The sequence below is a fragment of the Cyprinus carpio genome, chromosome A20 (assembly GCF_018340385.1).
Source record: "Cyprinus carpio isolate SPL01 chromosome A20, ASM1834038v1, whole genome shotgun sequence".
Classification (NCBI taxonomy): Eukaryota; Metazoa; Chordata; class Actinopteri; order Cypriniformes; family Cyprinidae; genus Cyprinus; species Cyprinus carpio.
Genome location: NC_056591.1, coordinates 23,121,314 through 23,134,631, shown reverse-complemented (window position 1 = coordinate 23,134,631; position 13,318 = coordinate 23,121,314). Strand labels below are relative to the sequence as shown.

General features: G+C 38.6%; 1 pseudogene; it reads left to right on the top strand.

Moving 5' to 3' along the window:
- The first annotated feature begins 202 nt into the window (after positions 1-202).
- LOC109110401 overlaps positions 203-13,318 on the top strand; it is a 77,788-nt pseudogene continuing 64,672 nt past the window's right edge.

Genomic DNA, 13,318 nt, shown 5'->3' with positions numbered 1-13,318 from the left:
CGGTAGTGTATATAATTATGTAAGTTAACTTTATTTACATAATTACAGTGTTTCTTATAAAAAACTATGTAAGAAATGTAAACCTAAAATCTAAAGACATTTGTTTGTTCGCTGATTTCCCAGTGAGAAATTATGAGCGCTGAATCTTCGCTCTGCTTCTCTCGCCTGCTCGCTTCCCTCATTCCCCTCCAGAGTTCGATGCGCTCGGCTCTCGGCTCTGCCTGGAGTTCTCAGTGCGGCGACAGCGGTGCTGAATATGGCGACAGACGGGATGATTTTAACAAACCACGACCACCAAATCCGGGTCGGCGTCTTGACAGGTAAAGGCCAGAATCCTTCAAGTCATCCTGGGGTTTGTTTTGGGGGAAAGCGGCTGCATATTCCCAGCTGTTTGCCAGCGGTGCCTCTCCTCCCCGAGTGTGTGTGTGTGTATGTGTGTGTGTATATGTGTGTGTGTGTGTGTGTGCGTGCGTGCATGTGTGCGTTTGTGTGTGTTTCTCTGCTGGTCAGTGGTGATTTAAAGCCTTTTCCCCTCTTTGCCAGAGATTGATTTACCTGCCAAACCTCCTGCATGAAAAAACAGTCCATCTTCTGGTTAATGTGTATCTGTTATATTATAATGAAATTTCACAGGACGATATAGTTTTATCTGCGGAATTATTATTTTTCGTTTGTTAAACCTTTAAAATAGCTCAATGTTCACGCCACAGCGTTTCATGAGCACATTTAAGTCAGTGTATGTTGTATTATTTGTTAAGTACCTGGCCATATAGACATCGGTGATAGAGATGGGATTTACTGTCAGAGACAGTGGATGCAGTGGGCTGATATTAGTAAGGATGGCTGTGAATCGTGGGCAGAATGCTGGTTTCCTCTCTGCATGACAGTCTTGTTAATGCAAACATGCATTCGCCGGTAATTTCCAATCGTGCTTCGTTTTTTTTTTTTCTCTCTTCTTCTTCTTCTTTTTCTTCTTCAGTGATGCTGGTTTATGACGAATGAAATGGTCGAGCAAAGGCTGTGTAATATGCGATTGATTCCCTTCCTCTGTCAAAAATGAAAGATAATCAAATGTAGACTCGAGTTACTGAACGGTAGTATTTTGTAAAATCTTCTGAATTGGCAGGATAATACAGCTTTAGGCAGAGGGAAAAAAAAACGTGAAGGCCATGGATTTTCGTGTGATGTGATTGGTGATAACCCTCTCACGGAAATCCGCTGGTGAAGGTGGTAATGTGCAAAGATGGAGAGAGAGAGAGGAGCTCCATCCAGCTCTGAGGGAAACCCCGCTTCACCTCCCCCCTCCTCACTGCTGTAGAGCGGGGAAACCAGCAGCAGCGGCGGCGCTGTCCATGGTTCTGAATTACAGCGTCCGCTTGATGTGCGCTGTCCGCGGTGCTGAAATGTTGCGACCGCTCCGTTGACGCTATCATCGGTGGTGAATTGCATCTAGCGTTATACATTGTCCCGAAATATAAGCGACAGTCACATTTCTCACTGGGGTATTTCCCGATATGTTCTGCTTGGTTATTTTTCAGATGGTTTTAGTTAGGGCAGTAGACATTGAAGGGGGACACGTCCCCCCAGTATTCAGATCAACAATATGAATTTTATTCATAAATTATTTTATTTGGTCCCCAAATGTGATTGAAGCCTTGCTTTTATCAGTGCATTTATTACAGAGAACATTCCATGGGAGTAACCTGAGGATATATTCTGCTCAGTTGCACAATGCATTAAACCTTGTTGGTCTTGAAACTACAACCTAATGGTTAACCATGCTAGATGTTTAACCATTACTCTAGAGGAACTGTACAGGGTAATCAGGACTACTGGGGTATTTGTCTTGCATGTTATGCACTGTCAATTATTAGACTTTTTTATTCAGCATAACTAGACAACGGGGAGGACTTTCCCCAAGTTTTCAGATGAGTGGTCAACCAATATGGCTTTTTTCAGTATCTTATTCCTAATGTTATTACATTCAGTCCCTATATGTGTTTTATATGAAGTAACTATTAGCAACAGTCAGACAGTCTTCATTATGTAAAATGAGGATTCTCAATAGCAGAATGGATATACCTTGCTGGATTTAAACATACAAACATTTGGAAAATAATAATTGATTTTCAAGGGAAACAGGGCTGCTTTTGTATTGACCTGTATTGTTCAGAATTATCTCATTTATCAGATACTTTTATCAGTACTTTTATTACAGGTTCAGTCACTGTGGTGTAACGTGAGGTTAACCCCTTACTAGTCAACCCCCATTTTCAGCATAGAGACAGAAATGACATACCCAAAATAAAAAGGTTTCTGCTCATGATTCTTTCTGATTAGATACATAATCAACATATGGTTCACAAAGCTGACACTTCAAAGTTTTACTGTTCAGGAAATCAGAAATTCTCAGACTGTTATGATAATAAAGATATATAAACTCAAACATTAAAAAACAAAAAATAGAATATGAAACACACTATTTTTTTAAATATGAAAAAATTGTTGATGTAGGATATTAGAAACAGTGTAGCTAAAGCACAAGTCTACCAATGCTCATTTGAAATTTCATAATAAATCTGTGTAAAAGAAAACTGTGAATTTTTATGAATAGGCCCATGTCGTGTGGTTTTTATAGAAAGGATATAGTTTATGACCCCTGTCTCTTCTGTAAACTCACATGCCGGGGTTTAAAAATGTTTATTGGCTCTGAACGATCCAAACTCCATTCATGATTCTATTGTTTCTCGGAATAACGATCCTTTCACACCTCCGCCAGGTAAACAGACACATTATCCCGCATTAGCTTTTATCATTATTCTTTTGTTTTTTATTCCGCCATTATTTAGCCTTTGTTGTGGTATTTAAGGTCTACAAAAGAACAAATCTTCAGTTCCAGTATTCATTTGCCCCACTTTTATTAAAAGCCTTACTATAAAAATACAACAAAACATTTTCCTTACGACCCTTACGTGAATTATTAGAAAAAATGCATTACAAGAAAACCGCACCTGTTATCAGCAGCATTAGAGCTAACGTAGCATCAAGCTATATCAGGTATTTATGAAATTATTAGGTTAAAAGTCACTTTAATCGAGTGTGTGTTTTGTAAGAGCACAAGTGGAATTTGGTCGTTTACTGTTGGTATGCTATTATAAGCCTTTTACATACATCGCTGCACAGTTAGCATTTCAGATGTACCATTTTCAATCACTATTGCCCCAAATCTCAAAAATCCGCATAACCAAGATTTACTATCGTAATCGCGTGTTTATATATGTCGTGGTACAGGAGGTGTATCTGTGTTGGACCAGATATCACGCGGAAGTGTGACATGAAGCATGTGACCCGATGTGACGTTGTCTTGTTATGGACTCTAAGATTGACAAGGCCGAAGGACGAATCAGGTCTGTGTGAGACCCGCGCACGAAGTTCGGCACACACACATACAGCGCTGGGAGAGGCTATTTATCATCAGATCGCGTAAATATTGGAAAGTGAATAGAAATGATTATTCTGTCTGAAGAAATATGAAGTAAAAAATCAGTAAATATACTATAATCTCCGTACAGTCGCTGTTCAGTGAGTCTATGTGAGTCCCACTGCTGACGTGACTGAATCGAGAATGAGTGGTGAATTTCTATTCAAAATTTGGCATAATACGGATTTATTATTTTGCACTCCTGACATAAATTAATAAATAACTGTCACTGCAACAATGTTTTATCAAAAATCACGTGGGTCAAAATACGCCTGTATAGTCCTTTTTTTCATCTGATGCACAGTTTTTCCCCAGATCAAGTAAGAGATGATGTTTAACGTGCTGTGAAAGTGAAACAATAATAATCTGGGGCCGTCATCTTTTATGACGGCTATAAGGGGTTTTAAGGAGTCCCTCAAGAGCAAACATATCATATAGTTCATATAGGGTATTGCCCTGAAAAACTCTTAAACCAGTTGAACTACCACCCATTCCACTTAACAGATAGTCATTTTACCGTAACTACGACAGTCCCCCACTAGTCCAACTTGCTCATTTAAACATAACTAGGACAGTCCCCCTTGAGTCCAACTTGCTCAGTGGCACAGTGGACTGATGTACTGGCCTGTATTGTTTTTCCTTTCTTTAATGTGATTATCGTGTCTGCATCGATATCCGACACCCTCAAAACCTCTAGTTTATGTCACCACACACTGTCAGTTAAGCAAATACAAGCCAGCAGACATGTACACAAACATGCAGTCGTCACGCTTGTCATGCATCAGATTACTTTTGCGACCCCCTCTACTCAGAGATGACATTTGAACAGGAAGCTCACCAATATTTGTCTTGGTAACAAATCTAATATTTCCACTTCTACTAGTGACCCTCTCTCTCTTTCTCTGAATCTCAGAAGGCCCATGTGTTGAGGGAAATGAAGACAGGAAGGTGAAAGAAAGAGGAGAGAGATATCACAGTCTGTGTGTGTCATCTGACCTTTCAGAAATCTCTCTCTCTCTTTACTGTTGTTCTTCCCTGTGTGCAGCTGTGGGATTTCACGGTGTTGAAAAGTGATTTCCTTCCGTATCTCTATCTTGCCAGTCACCTTTGAGGCTCTCTACAGGATGTTAAAGTATCTTTATTATCAACAACGTAAAGATAAATGTGTTTAATGAGCAGAGCTGATAATCTTGACCTTTGACCTCAGTCCGTGTTGTTACTTCAGTCTTTTGTCCCTGTGCTTGACTAATCATTCAATGATGGAGGGCCCCATCCACATCAGCTCCATCTTCCCTAATGACATCAGGGTCATGTGACCAGACCTGTCCCTTTCTCTGGGGTTGAGAGGGGCTTTGGTTGGCATAGCAACACTGTGGAGGTTTTAGGAACATGACAAGCATACAGCGACTCCAGGATGTAGACTGGGCTCATAGTGTGACACACCCAACACGATACAGAGCTGTTGATGGAGACATTTAACTTTTCGTTCTCTTGTATTGTCTATATTTTATGAGGGCAATGACACAGAATTTGACATGTGAATAAGTTTCTGTTGTGTTTTTAAGGACTTGCATGGTTAGCCATTGGTATTGGTGCATATTATAAAAAACACATTATACACAGTATATATATATATAATTTATTAATATTTGTATTTATTAATATTAAAAAAACAACTATATATATTATATTTAGTTTTCATCATAATAAAAAACTTTTTTTGTGTGTTTGTATATATATTCATATAAATCTACTAAACTCATTACCCCTTTCTCAGCTTCTTGTCTCTGTGACATCACACAGACCAAGGCTGCTCCCACGATTGTTGATTGACAGTAGCGTTTCAGCACAGACTGGACTGGCGTCTTACCTTAGATCCACCCTGAGTGAGCTGTCATCAGTCCGCCATTGTTTCACTGCGGAGATGTAGACAAGAATGTCTCCTAAGTGACTGAGGTGATTTTTTTGTTGGATGTAATAATGAACATAGCAGTTTTCATTGTCACAAGTGTTGGTGTGTAAAGCAATCGCACGACGAAGGAGATATCAAAAGTAGTTCTTTTAATGATCCACAGGAGAAAAAAGGGCACACCCAAACACAAATCCAAATGTTCAAACATCAATAGCAGACAAAGCAAAAATGGAGAACACAAATTTTAAATACTGGGAAACAGAAACAGGTGTGGGGCTAATTAATTAACTAAACAAGAAAAGGAACATGACCAAATAAGGAAACTCAGTAAGAACAGAAGTCCATAACTCTGACAGTTCGCCCCCTCCCAGAACGGTGCGTCCCTGCACTGACAGAAATAGTCCAGCGGAGGGAGGGTGGGGGTTCAGGAGGCGAGCGTGGGGCAGGCAAGGGGCAGGCAATGGAGAGGGAGCATAGACCATAGTGCCAGGGTGGAGTGCATGGAGGGAGGAGCCAGGGAGAAGCCTGGAGCCAGATGGAGCTCCAGAGGCCAGCCAGGATGGTGGCCCACGGTGGAGTCGACGGCGGGAGGAGCCATGGTGGAGTAAGAGCCGACAACACCAGAGAGCCAGGGTGACACGGAGGAACCAGAGGGCCGAGGCGGTGCTGAAGGCACAGACAACCGAGGCAGAGGCAGGGCTCCGGAAGACCACTGCAGAGCCGGAGCAACTGAGGATGGAGGTGGAGCCGGAGGGAAGGAGGAGCCTGACAGAGCCGGAGGGATGGAGTGACAAGGTGAAGCCGGATGGTCAACGAATGACCAAGGCAGAGCCGGAGGGATGAGGGAGCCCGGTGGAGCTGGTGGGACGACGGGCCACGGAGGAGACGAGGGAGCTAAGTGCCAAGGCGGAGCCGATGGGTCGAAGGACTGAGGTGGAGTCCAGGGCTCTGAGGCTGGAGGCAAAGACGGGGGATCCTCACGCCAAGGCGGAGCTGGAGACTGGAAGTCCCGAGGCGAATAAGAGCGCCCAGATGGCGCTGACTGAGGGTGAGCTGAGGGGCTGACAGGCACCAGCGGAGATAGGGTTGAGGAACTGGCTGGTTTGAGAGGAGGCGGGAGAGGGAGGCTGGGAGCGAACACAGAAGGACTTGGGCTGGGCGGAACCAATGGAGATGAAGGAGATTCAGGACTGGGTGGAACCAGCGGAGACACAGGAGATTCAGGACTGGGCGGATTCAGGACTCCACGAAAGCGGGAAAATCCTCTTTGGGACCATTCGCTGGTAGGCGTGCCTTATACCGCTTGCTGAGGCTGGTGTAATAAAAAACACAGAGTGAGACAGGGAAGTGGGTAAGACACGCCAGATCGATAAAGTCCTTGGTGTGGTCCTCCAGCGAACAGGCATAGGAGCTGGACAGCTGGTAAAGCCATTCCGGGAGAGGGGAAAACAAAACAAAATAAAAAGAAAAACGCAGCTAAACTTACTCACTTTTAGGTCCGCTATTCTGTCACAAGTGTTGGTGTGTAAAGCAATCGCACGACGAAGGAGATATCAAAAGTAGTTATTTTAATGATCCACAGGAGGAAAAAAGGGCACAACCAAACACAAATCCAAATGTTCAAACATCAATAGTGGTCAAAGCAAAAATGGAGAACACAGATTTTAAATACTGGGAACGTAATCAGTGGGAAACAGAAACAAGTGTGTGGCTAATTAATTAACTAAACAAGAAAAGGAACATGACCAAATAAGGAAACTCAGTAAGAACAGAAGTCCATAACTGTGACAGTCTTTTACTCCCGACATTTGAGCTGCTGAAGACACAGTGTATTACCTTTTTTTCTGAAGGGAATGCACCCCCGATCTACCTAAATGCGTTTATGTTCGCGCAAATCATTTGTGATGCTTCACCTAACATTACATATGAAGTGAGTATAAGGTTTATTTTTTGAATCTTTGCAAAATGCCTTCCTAATAACGTGCTAGTTGGCGAGTTTCACGATGAATGCAGCTAAAGTTTACTGTCTCTCAGAGAGCGTTTCGGAAGAGAGGGGTGGGGTGGGGTGAGCAGAGCTTATTTGTATTTAATGCGGCATGCAATAAAACGGCTTGCTTTGAAAAGAGCTGTTTCTGGCAAGGTAATAAGGGTGTTGTTTTACACAACCTTTGAGAAATTTGAAGAAAAGTTATGTTATAGGTTTTTCATTAAGACCCTAAAGAATCATATTAACTTGTGAAAAATGGGCATCTGATGACCCCTTTAAGAGATTTGTCATGCTGCAAATAAAGATCACATGATTAACAGATCCAACCATAAGGGTTCTAGTCTCTTCTTATGTGTCGTTTAGGTTCATGTTTCAGTTGCTGTTGGGTTTTGAAATATTTAGTTCCACCCCTTTTCAGCACTGTGTCTCCAGATGGCTTCTTTTTTAGCATCCTCACCTTGGTGAGTACTGACCTAAAAATAAACCCGATCTGACCTTAAGAAAGACAGCCATCTTCCTGTCACTTCTACAAAACAACTTACTATTAAGGGGACCAAGTAAAGTAGTCCAGCTCAGACAACTTTTAAACTAATAAGTGGTTCACACTGGTTTTGTCTGTAAATGCTTACTTGAATGTTTTTATTCTGATGGGATTCATATTTGCTTGATTTTTGTCTTCCTTTCCTGTTTTTAATGGTGTTTGATTAGTCAAGCATAATGTAGAAAGAATTTGAATTGAGGTGGAAAACAGAATGCAGAATAACAGTTCAAATTTGAATGTAAGGAAATAGAATTTAAATGAATTTAAATGAATTGTAATGTAATTTCCAGTATTATTTTGGTACCTTTGAGATACTATTATAGTTTTTATTAATATTTTCAATCGTTTTGATATTTTCGATTTTCATTTAATTTTTTAATTTTTTATTAATTTTTGTTTTGTTTTTGTTATAAAAATATGCAATATATATTTATGTCTAGAAAGTTTTTACTAATTTTTTTTTTACTAAATTAAAGCTGAAATATACTTTTTAAATATTTTGTTTTATTTTAGTTTACATTTAATTTTATTTCAAGTTACAGAAATGTTTTTTAATGGTTTTCATTTTAATTTCAGGTTTTATTAACAATTACAAACCTGGTTATTTTTAATGGTTTGACTCTGACAGCTTTGAATCAAAAAAGGCAAAAAAAAACACTTAATTTCCCCAAATTAATCACTTACATTAACTTTCTTTGACTTGCAGTTCAGTGATGTCAAATTTAAATATACACTCACAGGGAGAGTCTTCAGTTCTACATTTTTTACAAACCTGTAAAGCAATTGGACTTATAGTTTTCACCAGACACTAAATAGGTGATAAATCCTTGTGACAGTGACAGAATGCTTCTGTTTTCATTTGACACAGCGCTGTCATGATAGTCATTACATAAAATACATTACTTTTAACTTATCACACTGTTTGTATGCCTCATTAGTAAAGTGTAGTGCATTGTTGTCTAATTGTTGTTGTCTGTTAAAGCACTACTGCAACTCTCTCTCTCTGTGTGTGTGTGTGTGTGTGTGTGTGTGTGTGTGTGTGTGTGTGTGTGTGTGTGTGTGTGTGTGTGTGTGTGTGTGTGTGTGTGTAAATAGACCTGGCACTGATCAGAGATCGTGAGCCCAATGTTTCGACAGCAATGCAGTGGTCAGTGTTATCGACACAAATGGAAAGGACCAGCTTTATGTTTTCACCCCAGCAACGTTTTTACATTACAGCTGTGATTTTACACACACACACACACACACACACACACACACACACATCACATTTCTGCATGTTGCTGAGCTGGATTCTGTCTGAACTTGTGTCCTTCCACAGCAGGACCACTGAAATTCAGTCACTGAACTGAGCTGCCAATGAGGAAAGTCTCTGCGGCAGACAACACACATCTCTCTCTCTCCCCCTCTCTCTCTCTCTCTCTCTCTGTCTCTCTCTCTCCCTTTCTCTTTCTTGCTTCTTAGCTCTAGCAAATCTGGATCACAGAGGATTGTGTGGGTGGCTTTCCAATCTCACATGTGTATCAAAGAGACATGCATCGACCACATTTACACGAGCCACTAAATTTAGACGCCTGACAAAGTCATAAATAGTTATAAGATATAATCCCCACTGGATATTTAGCATGACCAATTGAATGTGTGTGTCCTTTTCCTTCCATGTCTTTTTCACTCCTAATCTCAGTTCTTCTGCCAGGTTTTTTGAGTTAGTCACCTGAACGTACATGCCATGTGATTAATAACTCTATTTTAAAGAAATTGTTACATTAATCCAATTTATAGATTAAATAGCAGATAGATTATAGATTTATAGATTAATAGCAGTGTGCCTGATTGCAGGTGCTATTTTTGATCAATACATGTAAATAACGTAACAGTGTGCATTTTATTTTGTTTAATGCATTTTTATGCTTAATGCTTTCATCTGATGCCTATTCATAAACTACTGGATGTGTGCAATTTTATCAGATAGATAGATAGATAGATAGATAGATAGATAGATAGATAGATAGATAGACAGATAGACAGATAGACAGACAGAGATGGATGGATGGATGGATGGATGGATTGTTTACTGCAACACATCTGAAAGAAATGCATCTTTAAGCTTTAGTGATGGTGGTGTGATGTGTGATGGTGTGTACTGCAGACACAGAGAGAGAGGTCTCAACAAAATGCATCTTTACGCTTAGTGCTTGTGTATGTGTGGTGTGTGTGTGTGTGTGTGTGTGTGTGTGTGTGTGTGTGTAAAAGGGGTTAATGCATCTAAAAAATGAAAACTTTTTTGGACTGACCTCAAATCCATTGCCATAATTTCACAGATAAACACACAAATGAATCAACCACGTGTTCCAAACACTCTGAGATACTGACCTTTCAAATGGATTTGGGATTGAGTTAATCTTTTCACACACAGGAAATGATTGTGTTTGAACAGAAAAACCCTGACAGGTTGCGTTGAGTTTAGATGTAATGGAAAATTGAGCTTTCTGCAATATTAAAGTCAACATGAAATCAAAAGTGACCCTCTTTACTTAATACCAGTTCCTGTTCTTATTTTGAATGATTTATTGTAAGAGCAAAATGTTTGTCTTTGCAGTAATTCCACTGCAAACACTTTCTGTTATGCAACACCCATTTTACACCATCACATCAATTCCTGATGGATAAGATCAAGTCTTGATCTGTTTTACTGTTGTTTCACTCAAAAAATAGTAAAGTAAAATGGGATATGATTGTTTGGTGTTGACTTTGAACATGTGGTAGAGAGATTTTATCTGTGCCGGACTTATTAAGAGCCGCTGTAAAACACGCGTGATCGGCAGTAAAAAGGAATTGCTGTCCAGGGGACAGTGAACATGAGTTTTTGTGTGTCATGATTAATAGATTGTGACTTTACATGTCATGATACTTTGTAAGTGAGTTGTTTCTGTATGTAGCCATGCTGGAAATTATTTTAAGCTTGACATGCCCATAAAAAAGGATTTGGACACTTAAATCACACTTATAAATATCTGAATGTCATTGCATTAGATATAAAAAATAAATACATTTAAAAAAAAAAAAATGTAAAGAAAATTTACATTTTAGTAATTTAGATATGAACTTTTGTAATTTTCTGTTAGTTTTTATTTATTGATTTTAATATTTATTCAGTTTCATTTATAATATTTTAGTACTTCAGCTTATTTAGAGATGGCTGCCAAGGCAACATTTATAAATCTATACATTTTTCATCTAATATTTTATTTTATCTAATCTAATATTTTATATTTTATTTTATTTTATTTTCCGCTATATTTCAATTAGTGAAACCAACTTTTAATTTTAGTTTGCACACTAATAATAACATTGCTTTATATTCCAATTCAATTCATTGCCATTTTTAAAAAAGTTTCAATACATTTATAATTCTCATTTAATTTTGTTTAATTAATTTTTTTTTAATTAAATTAATTTTCATTTTTGATAAATTTTTAATGGTTTTAGTTTTTATTTTAGTTGGCACAATAATAACAACAGCTTAATATTCCAATTAAATTCAGTGTCATTTTTGATAAATAGACCTTCGTTCTGTTTTAAGTGCTACAACAATAGATATAGTATTGAAAATGAAGCCAGTCAACTTGACTTCATGTATCCCCTAAAAATCAACACCATATGATTCGAAGACACTGTGACTTCAAATGATGAAGAAAAATCAAGTTATTGAAGAGAAAAGATCCTGCAGCATTTGAGACACTTTATTTCATATTTTGTACCTAATGCAATGACATTCAGACACAGACAAGTGTGCAAATATTTTCTGGGGTCAATGTAACTCTCTATCTATGCAGGCTGTAAAGCTGAAAGAGAAACTTTCCCACAGTTTCTTGAGTTAGTTTCTTGAGTGCGAAGAGTGAGTGTATGTTTACACAGCCGTGTGTGTGTGTGTGTGTGTGTGTGTTCTGATGAGTCACTGCATGCTCTGTTGCCGTCCATTGAATGCTTCTCTTTAATTAAGGATGTGGGGATTAATAAAGTCGTCAGTGACCTGCCCACTCACAAACTCTCTTTCTCCCACATGGGTTTCACCACATCACGATTTGTAAAGTTCTGGGAGAAACAGCATTCATGTCCACAGCACAGTTCATGGCTGCCAGAGCAGTGAGGATGCATTCATTTCAGATTTATTTTAGTAGTATTTATATACTATTAAGGTATTATTCGTGTTTTTTAGCTTTTATTTTTATATTTTTGGCTTTCATGTAAATTTAAGTAATTTTGCTTTTATAATCTTAGTACATCAATTTATTTTATTTGAGTTAGCTGGCAAGGCAACATTTATAATTGTATAATTTTCTGCTTTATATTCCAATTCAATTCCTGAACTTGTACCGAGGTAGCTAGCCAGATGCAGAATTGCCATGCGAATGTGAGTACAAGGAAATAGAATTAAAATGAATTGAAACACAAAGAAATCAAATAATTGTCATTTTTAAATAGGAAAATATTTTAAATGTTTATAGGCTAGATAGATGGATGGATGGATCGATAGAATAATAGACAGATAGATAAAATGATAAATAAAAGGACGGATGGATGAATGAATGAATGAATGAATGAATGAATGAATGAATGAATGAATGAATGAATGAATGAATGAATGAATGAATGGAACAATAAAAAGAAACACAATAGATAAAACGATAGATGGGTGGGTCTGTGGATGGATAGAATGATAGATACATAAAATGACAGACAAATAGATAGATGGATAAATAGACAGATAGATAGATAGATAGATAGATAGATAGATAGATAGATAGATAGATAGAATAGATAGACAGACAGACAGACAGACAGACAGACAGACAGACAGACAGATAGATAGATAGATAGATAGATAGATAGATAGATAGATAGATAGATAGATAGATAGATAGATAGATAGATAGATAGATAGATAGATAGATAGATAGATAGATAGATAGATAGATACTGTAGGTAGACAGATGAGCACACTCGGCTCAGTAAGCATTCTGCTTCGTTCTTAAACACTGCCGATGTGTTTTATTGTTGTTGACTGATGTGGGAACAGAGTAAATTAGGTTTTGGAGGCTTCAATCCTCTTCCCTGCCTAAATTTAACCTCTTTCTCTGATGGTTTGTCGGTTCCTCACTAACACCCACTCCAGTGCACTGGATTCTTCTCCACGTGCTGTAAAAAGCCTGTTCTTATACTTGCTGGCTTTAAATAATGGAGGAAGGTGCTTTTGCGGGGCAGAATGTGTGTAATGGCAGAGGTGAATAATTCAGCCTCATCTACTCTCTGTCCTGTTCACTAGCACCATTATGAGAGAAGACACTCAGATCATGCAATGCAACATCAAATCTTAATGTCGGCCTCTGGCCCCAT